The 9,250-nt window shown below is 32.9% G+C and overlaps 1 long non-coding RNA gene and 1 other non-coding gene across 4 annotated transcripts in view; both read left to right on the top strand.

The window, feature by feature from the left end:
* LOC112013217 (ankyrin repeat-containing protein ITN1) overlaps window positions 1-8,765 on the top strand; it is a 71,381-nt gene extending 62,616 nt beyond the window's left edge. Inside the window, exons 4-6 of the transcript XR_010629601.1 lie at window positions 193-311; window positions 7,657-8,208; window positions 8,529-8,765. This is a non-coding gene — a transcript (ankyrin repeat-containing protein ITN1). The remainder of the gene's footprint in view (window positions 1-192; window positions 312-7,656; window positions 8,209-8,528) is intronic.
* LOC112023251 (uncharacterized) lies at window positions 3,649-6,108 on the top strand. 3 transcript variants are annotated; one of them, XR_010629597.1, is made up of 4 exons: window positions 3,649-4,158; window positions 4,859-4,928; window positions 5,599-5,800; window positions 5,916-6,108. It is a non-coding gene; the product is annotated as an uncharacterized LOC112023251 (long non-coding RNA). The 3 variants fall into 3 exon arrangements; XR_002884017.2 differs by having other exon boundaries at window positions 5,596-5,800; XR_002884016.2 differs by having other exon boundaries at window positions 5,588-5,800.
* Window positions 8,766-9,250: the final 485 nt, after the last annotated feature.

Genomic DNA, 9,250 nt, shown 5'->3' with positions numbered 1-9,250 from the left:
TTTTTTTTTTTTTTTTTTTTTTGAGAATCAAGGTTGTTGGGACTTAAATGGGCTACAGTTATACAAATGTTGCCAAATAATCTTTTCATTTATTTGTTGTTGAACGTTGCTCCAAAAATCTATATATGGATTTTTTTTTTTTTTTTTTTTATAGGAACTAAACCTTATGGATTAAAATATGGTAACTATTAGACAATTAGTTGCTGAACGAGATGCGGATGGCATGACTGGCCTTCAGCTTCTATCATGCAACCCTGGAGCTTTTCAGCATGACAATGAAAGGACATTCTTTGAGAAAATTGTCAATTTTGGTTGGTATAATCAATCTCTATTAACTTATAGACTTATAGTGTTGGTATAATTTATTTTTATTTTTATTTTTTTAATGGGTTAAAATGCACTTTATAAATTATAAGGCTCAGAATTTGTGCTATATTTCATATCGAGTACTAGAATTTTACAATATATATATATTGAGTTCAAAACATTTACTTTTATTAATTGAAGTCTTTAAATTATGAAAACATTTCAATTTGATGTCTCTGTTTATTCCCTTTATATCTTAACTAGTTATAGATGAGTGTACTTGAAGTAGTCAACTTAGTTCTGAACCTACATGCCTATAACTTCGTTTTATTATTATTATTCTAATAATTATGAAGTAGAGAAAAATGAAAAATTATTTATTAAAATCTGCATCATCTAGAATTTTTGTTCATAAATCAATTTGATAACTAATGAACAAGGATAATAAAGAGATAACTCCGTTTAAAAGGGTAATTATAAAATATTCCTAGAGTACAATAAATCCGTACTCACTATTCTCACATAATAATGAATTTTAATAATTAAATTCATGATAAGACCTATTTTATTTAAAGAGATAAAGTTTTACTTAAAATGAGAAAGCAATTATGATAAAACTCGAATTTGGTTTCCTAAATGAAACACAAAAATTTTATCAACAAATTTCTCATTTTCTCTATTCCATTATTACACATAATTTTGAAAATGAATAAACAAGATGAACAATTTAGAATTTTATTTGAAATTTAAAAGCCCAAAAACCTACTCTAAAATAGGATTTAAACTTTGAATCTTTTTATGTAATCACTCCTTAATCACACCACCTTCTTAAATAGAGGTAATCTTACATTATTTATTACAAACATCTTAATGTGACATTAAGCTAATGTGCATCACTTTGAGGACATATCACGGAAAACCAAATGCCGACTTTAATCTGTTTAGATCGTGGCTTCCCACTACATTTTCCCCATCAAGTTGTACAAAACAATGGTGTTAATAGGTTTGCATTGTGTATATTTATAAACTTTCACTGATGAATTAGAGAATATGGTATGTGTGTGGTCACTACAACAAAATGTATTTTTAGTAACGAAAATTAGTGAGGAAATATATTTCGTCACTAAAAATATAGTTTTAGTTCGACACTAATAATGAAAAAAAATTATTACATTTAGCGACGAAAAATAAATTTCGTCGCTATTGTGATCTAAAAAATAAGCTCCAAGGAGGGAAGCTTTGGCGCCAACTTAATTAATCTATACTGACGAAATATTTTGTCGTTAAAAGTTGAAATTTTTAGTGACGAAATATTTCGTCACTATAGGTATTGCTGTGGATAGTTTTAGTGACGAAAATACTTTCGTCGCTATAAGCAAGTATTAGTGACGAAAAATAGTCGTCACTAAAAAAATAAAGGTTTTGCACTTATATGTTTTTAACGACGAAATCACATTTCGTCACTAAAAGTATGCTTTAGTGACAAAATATTAATTTCGTCACTAAAAACAATAATAGATTTACCCTTTTATGTTTTTAGCGACGAAATCATATTTCGTCACTAAAGCATACTTTTAGTGACAAAATGTGATTTCGTCGCTAAAAACATATAAGTACAAAACATATGAGTATATTTTTCAGAGACGGACTCGAATTCGTCGCTAAAGGTATCCAATAGTGACGAATCCGAGTTCGTCACTAAAAGCTTTGTAGAACTCAAGTGCCAAACAAAAAATTGTAGCGCCAAAGTATATTTAGCTACAGCGACGAAACGGTTCGTCGCTAAAAGTTTAATTTTTTGCGACGAAAACTTTCATCGCTGAATATAACATATAGTGACGAATTGAAGTCGTCGCTAAAAATAAATTATAGTTAAAAAGTATATTATCAGCGACGAATCAAAATTCGTCACTAAATGTATCCAATAGTGACGAATCAGAATTCGTCACTAAAGGTTTTGTACTTATTATGGTCAGCTCCTTTTTTTTTTTTTTTTTTTTTTCACTTTTCTCTTTTCTGGTTTTTTCTAACTTTTAATGAGTCTCTAGAAAAGTATCTTTGGCTAGCTACCACCCATAATTGGCAGAGGAAAGAAGCAAACATTTGTAGATATCAAGAGAAAAATTCAATCTAAGCTTTGTGGTTGGAAGGGGAAGCTATTATCACAGGCCGGCAGGGAGATTCTCATTAAATTTGTGGTTCAAGCTATTCTAGTATATGCTATGAATTGTTTTCTTCTTCCAATTAATGGGCCTGTGTGATGACATCAACTCCATGATGGGGCAATTCTGGTGGGGTCAGAAAAATGAAGGGAAGAAAATATATTGGTTGAGTTGGAAGCATATGTGTTTAGCAAAAAAGGATGGAGGATTGGGGTTTTGGGACACTACAACAAAATGTATTTTTAGTGACGAAAATTAGTGAGGAAATATATTTCGTCACTAAAAATATAGCTTTAGTGACGAAATATGAATTTCGTCACTAATAATGAAAAAAAATTATTACATTTAGCGACGAAAAATAAATTTCGTCACTATTGTGATCTAAAAAATAAGCTCCAAGGAGGGAAGCTTTGGTGCCAGCTTAATTAATCTATAGTGACGAAATATTTCGTCGCTAAAAGTTGAAATTATTAGTGACGAAATATTTCGTCACTGTAGGTATTGCTGTGGATAGTTTTAGTGACGAAAATACTTTCGTCACTATAAGTAAGTATTAGTGACGAAAAATAGTCGTCACTAAAAATATAAAGATTTTGCACTTATATGTTTTTAGCGACGAAATCATATTTCGTCACTAAAAGTATGCTTTAGTGACGAAATATGAATTTCGTCACTAAAAACAATAATAGATTTACCCTTATATGTTTTTAGCGACGAAATCGTATTTCGTCACTAAAGCATACTTTTAGTGATGAAATATGATTTCGTCGCTAAAAACATATAAGTGCAAAACATATGAGTACATTTTCAGCGACGAACTCGAATTCGTCGCTAAAGGTATCCAACAGTGACGAATCCGAGTTCGTCACTAAAAGCTTTGTAGAACTTAGGCGCCAAGCGAAAAATTGTAGAGCCAAAGTAAATTTAGCTACAGCGACGAAACGGTTCGTCGCTAAAGGTGTTATTGATAACACTTTTAGTGACGAAAATGATTTCGTCGCTGAATATAACATATAGTGACGAATAGAAGTCGTCGCTAAAAATAAATATAGTTAAAAAGTATATTATCAGCGACGAATTCGAGTTCGTCACTAAAGGTATCCAATAGTGACGAATCAGAATTCGTCACTACTAAGGCTTTGTACTTATTATGGTCAGCCCATTTTTTTTTTTCACTTTTCTCTTTTTTGGTTGTTCTCCCTTTCCCTCACAGCTTATCCCACAAAAACACATACCCACAAAAAAAAAAATCCTCATAGCTTTAGCAACGCACACCGGCGACGATCGTCGCTTCAGCTTCAAATAGCGACGATCCCAGCGTCGCCGTCGTCGCCGATTCAGCGTCGCTTCAGCAACACACACTGGCGACGATCGTCACTTCAGCAACGCACACCGGTGACGATCGTCGCTTCAGCTTCAAATAGCGACGACACCGGCGACGATCGTCGCTTCAGCTTCAAATAGTGACGATCCAAGCGTCGATCGTCGCTTCAGCTTCAAATAGCGACGATCCAAGTGTCGTCGCCGATTCAGCGACAATCTCAGCGTCGCCGTCGTCGCCGATTCAGCGACGATCCTAGCGTCGCCGTCGTCGCCGATTCAGCGACGATCCCAGGCACACCGGCGACCTCTTCTTGTTCTTCTTCGTCTTCGTCCTTCAATCATGGTCATGGATTGAGCTTCTCTTTTGGTAACTACTTTTTTTCTTTTTTTTAATTCATTTCTTTGTTTCTATTTCTTTCGTATTTCTGCAAGTGGGTTTTTGAATTTTGTTCCTTTTTTGTATGTATCTGAATTTTTATAATATGAATGGCATGTCTTCAATTTGTTTGTAATTAAAGTGTTTTGAAAATTTAATTTTCTTAAGTTAATTAATCTGGCAACATATGAACTTTCATATTCCAGATTCAAAAACATTAGCTTATAGCTAACAAGTACTATGTTTTTATTTTATTTTATAAGTGAGTACTATGTTATTTTTGGACCCTGTTGCCATAAACAATCACTAATTTTAATTTAGTATCACCAACGAATGAAAAACATAGGCGACAGAGGCCAAGAAAGAGTACTACATATATAGTGTGTCTAAATTGTCCTTGGCCTGCAGACCAATGCTCAAATGGACATGAAATTAGTTTGGCAGCTTGCTTTGGTCAAACATTAATAACTAGGAGCAAAAATATATATTAAATAATGTAATATCTTATGTTGATGGTTAATTTTTAGACCAGAATTCATTTGTCTGACCCACACAAATTTTCCCATTGTAAAGTTGATGTCCAACTTATTTATAGTCTTAGCTAGTTCTGAAACAATGGGATTACAAGTAGTAGATGGTACTTGATAAAGACTTGGATTTCAATTCAATTTTGAACCCTTTTGTTTTACAGGAAGAGACCAACTGGATCTATTCACCTTGGAAATTATCTTGGAGCTATAAAGACTTGGATTTCACTTCAGGTTGTTTCAAATTTCTTCAAAATGCTCTTGTTGTGAAACTGTTTTATCCAAAACTTGAACACAGTTTTATCCAAACAAATTTTTGTTAATTTTTGTTTCTAAATGCTTGATGTTAATTTTTCTGCTTGATGTTAATTTTTTTTTTATTTTGTTTGAAATTTGTTCTCTGTGGTAGGATAATTTGTCTAAGTTTGAATAGAGACCGTTCTCATTTTGTACATATTGTTTTGGATGAGGACTGTGTTGTTGTTTGTGAATAGGAATGATGATTGTGGTTGTGGAATGGTGATTGTTGTGAATGGTGATTGTGGTCCCAAATGGTTGTGGAATGGTGTACAAATTTTTATCTTTTGTTTTGTTTGATTTTTTTTTAGTGAGAAGTGAAAGTGATTGTTCTTTTGGGTATTTGTGGTTAACCATTTGATGAAATATACATTTGAAGCTTATTATTGTGGTTGGAGGATGTGTCAGATGTTTTTGAATTTGTATAGTATAGGGCCAGCACTTCACACTTTGACAGCTCTCTTTGGCCATTGGCATTGGAGGGCAAGGCTAAACCAAATGAATGCTTTGCATTTTAATAAGTAGACTGCAACTTATTTTATATTAAAACATGGCATGAGACCTTCTTCTTCTCTAGTAACCACTGCCTCATCTAGTGCCTCAGTAGAGTATATTCATCGGTTAGAAAATGAGATAATTGAGCTCAAAGAGGCAAGAGTTAGGGACGAAGAGGAGCGAGCTAAGGAGCAAGAGGCGCGAGCTAAGCAAGATGAAATCCAAAAGAATATTCTTAATTTTTTGAGGAGCAAGGGTTATGATGACGGTTTTAACTATGGGAGTGGTTCATCTTCAAGTTAAATCACTTATTGGTAACACTTAATTTTTTATGCATCATTTGAAACTAATTGTTAGAAATTTTTTTATAACATAGTTAATGTTTTTACTTCACGATTTTAATGTAATAGTGTTTTTATATTTGTGCAGATTTCTTATTGGTGGCTTTAAGGAATTACTTTTGGCATTATTTGAAGACATGAGGACATCTTTTGGCTTTAGGGGGTTCTAATTATATTATGTTACATTTTTTGTATTGTTATAAAACATTTTAAGTTATTGTATGTGTTGCAAACAATTATTGTATGGAAAGAGTTTGAATTTGATACTTATTTTAATTTTAACTTGTGGAATGTATGGATTGATTTTTTATAAATGTGTTGTTGAAATAAATGTGTTAATCAAATGTGAGGTTTTAATAATGTAATGATAGGTTACAGGTTAATATCAACGTCATGAAAATAATAAAAACAGAAAATATGTTTTAGTGACGAATTTTTTTGTCACAAATATGGCAACAAAAAATTGTTTTAGTGATGAAATATTTCGTCACTAAATGCAGTGGAATTTTGTAAGAAATGGTTTTAGTGACGAAAGTTTTCGTCACTATATGTGCATGGATTTTCTTAAAAATAGTTTTAGTGACGAATATTTTCGTCACTATATGTACCCGAAAATAGTTTTAGTGATGAAATTTTTCATCACTAAATATGATTTAATAAACTGAAATAGTTTTAGTGACGAAATATTTTCGTCACTAAATACTGTTTTTAGCGAGGAAAACATTTAGTGATGAAACGTTTTCGTCGCTAAAAGTTTTCTTTTTTTTTACCAAATTGGACTTTTAGTGACGAAAGTTTTCGTCACTAAAAGTTGCCAGGACTTTTAGCGACGGGGCTACAGCGACGAAACTAATTTCGTCACTAAAAGTCCAATTTCGTCACTAAAGGTTCTTAGTGACGAAAAACTGGACTTTTAGTGACGAATTTTTTTGTCACTAAAAATACATTTTCTTGTAGTATAGCTTTATTGGCTAAACAATGCTGGAGGCTTATCCATAATCAGGATTCTTTATTCTATAAAGTTTATAAAGCTAAGTATTTTCCCAACACATCCTTTCTTGAAGTTGCTGTTCCTAGTCACTCTTCCTATGCTTGGAGAAGCATTACTTATGGGCGACAACTTATCATTCAAGGTAGCCGATGAAGGGTAGGTAATGGTTCTTTGATCAATATCTGGGCAGACAGATGGCATACCCTTGCCAATATTTTCTGAGTGATTGCTAGCCAAAGAAAAGTTCTCTTTGGTTGATTCATTTATTCTCTCTTCATTTCCTGGTGCAACATTCCAAGGATGCAATGGATTGAGTGTCAAGTATCAAGTAAAATTAAGAGAGAGAGAGAGAGAGAGAGAGATCTTCCACAATTCAGTCTTGCTCCCACCCTGGCCTCATCACTGCTACCATAACCTCTATCATTGCCATCAGCATCACTTTTGCGGTCATTGTTGCCACCAGCAACATTACCATTATCATTGTTGCGCTTTCATAAAATATTAATGATTTATTGTGGATGTCAAAAGGTGAAATATATATATATATATGTGTGTGTGTATGTATATATTTTAAACCATTTCAAGGTCTAAATTAATATATAAAAAAAACTGTTATTTTCATTTATTTTCCACCTAAAAAGGTAAGATATAACTTTGTGACTAAATAACTAAATTACTAAAGAATTTCCTCTCATCAAAATCATTATGCTATATTCTTAGATGGATTAGAAGAGCTTGGTCTTATTTTCCCTATAATTTTATAATATAATCAATTATATATTCAAAAATTGCTAATTAACTTCCGTTTCATGAACAGTCTACTAATATTGTAATCCAGTCAAACAGAACCGTACTAAAAGGCAGGCGGAAAAATATAAATCAGCTTTGCAGCTTGCCGAGTTCCTAATAGAAAGAGATATTTCATGGAAACTACATATCCTGGAACAGACCAAAGTAAACCTGTCCTCCACAAGTATGGTAGTGGTCACACAACAGAGAAGAAAGTTGGAGAAGGAACGGCCATGAGTTCTCTTGGGGCAGAGAAAGGGGCAGCGATAACTCAGGAAGGGGCAACAAAAACTCCTTTGTTCTTAGCAACTAGGTCAGGTTGTGTAGAGATTGTTGAAAAAATACTCAAATTATACCCCAGGCAGTTGAGCATATTGATGAGAGAGGGCGAAACATATTGCATATAGCAATCAAATATCGCCAATTAAATATTTTTGAGCTTGTAAAAAATATGGAGTTACCAATGAGGAGGCTAACACGAAAAATTGACGAAGATGGGAATTCCGTACTACATACAGTTGGGAAAAAAAGTAAGGATTATGTGCATGAGAAGATGCAAGGGCCTGCACTTGAATTGCAAGACGAGTTGCGTTGGTTTGAGGTGTTACTCTTCAAGCACCCCTTTTTCTCATATGCTTTAGGTGTACATGCATCCATATAATCAAATACAAACACATCCATACTACTCTTCATGCCATAGTACTATACTGTATTCTACATATTATCACAGTGGTTGAGGCTCACTTGATGCACAGTTTTGATGGCTTAGATCTTGCTTCTAGAATTTTGGCAGGGTTTTCAATAGAGCACCATTGTCTCCAAAATGTCATTTCATAATATATTTTTTTCATACTTATGTTTTCAGTTACCTCTTAATTAAAACAATTACGTCATTTTCGTTTGTTTTGTTATCATATGAAGCGTGTGAAGGTTGATACGCCAACCCATTACCTTCACCACCGCAACAATCAAAAGTTGACAGCAGAGGGACTATTTGATGAAACAAATAAAGAACTCCGCGAGAAAGGCATAGAATGGATAAAGCGCACTGCCCAAGGATGTTCAGCCGTGGCAGTTCTTATTGCTACTGTTGCCTTCGCACTGTTGATCTCTATGAGAGAGAGAGAGTGTGAGAGAGTTGGAGGTGTTACCGCGTAAGGTAAGGTGAAAATTGTAGAGGCATTAAAGAGAGCTTTTATTTATTTTGGTTATGGAGTAGAAAGAAAGAAAAAATTATATATAATGGGTAGACTAAACGGTTGTACCCTACATGGGGAAACAAATAAAGGGAAATTAAATATGAGATGAGCTTATTCTCCATGTAATTATTTTTCTATTAATTTTTTTACATCAAGATGTAACTTATTTTTATAATATCTATTATATATATTGTATGATTGTAAAATTGATAATTTATATTTTACCTTGAAATTGGAAAATCATAGTTACTTTTGCAATCGTTGCACCAAAAATCATTTTCAGATTTAACTTTTTTTGTTGCATTTTGCGCATTCGATATAGTACCATCCAAAGTTTGTTCCAATATTTTTTGTTGTTGCAAGGCATGTGAGTACAGTCTCCTACAATATAAAAGAAAAAAAAAATTTGTCAAGTTTATTGAAAACTAAATATATTATTGGTGT

The sequence above is a fragment of the Quercus suber genome, unplaced genomic scaffold (assembly GCF_002906115.3).
Source record: "Quercus suber isolate HL8 unplaced genomic scaffold, Cork oak 2.0 scaffold_103, whole genome shotgun sequence".
NCBI lineage: Eukaryota > Viridiplantae > Streptophyta > Magnoliopsida > Fagales > Fagaceae > Quercus > Quercus suber.
The sequence above is the reverse complement of the archived record's forward strand: the minus strand, read 5'-3'. Positions and strand labels throughout refer to the sequence as shown.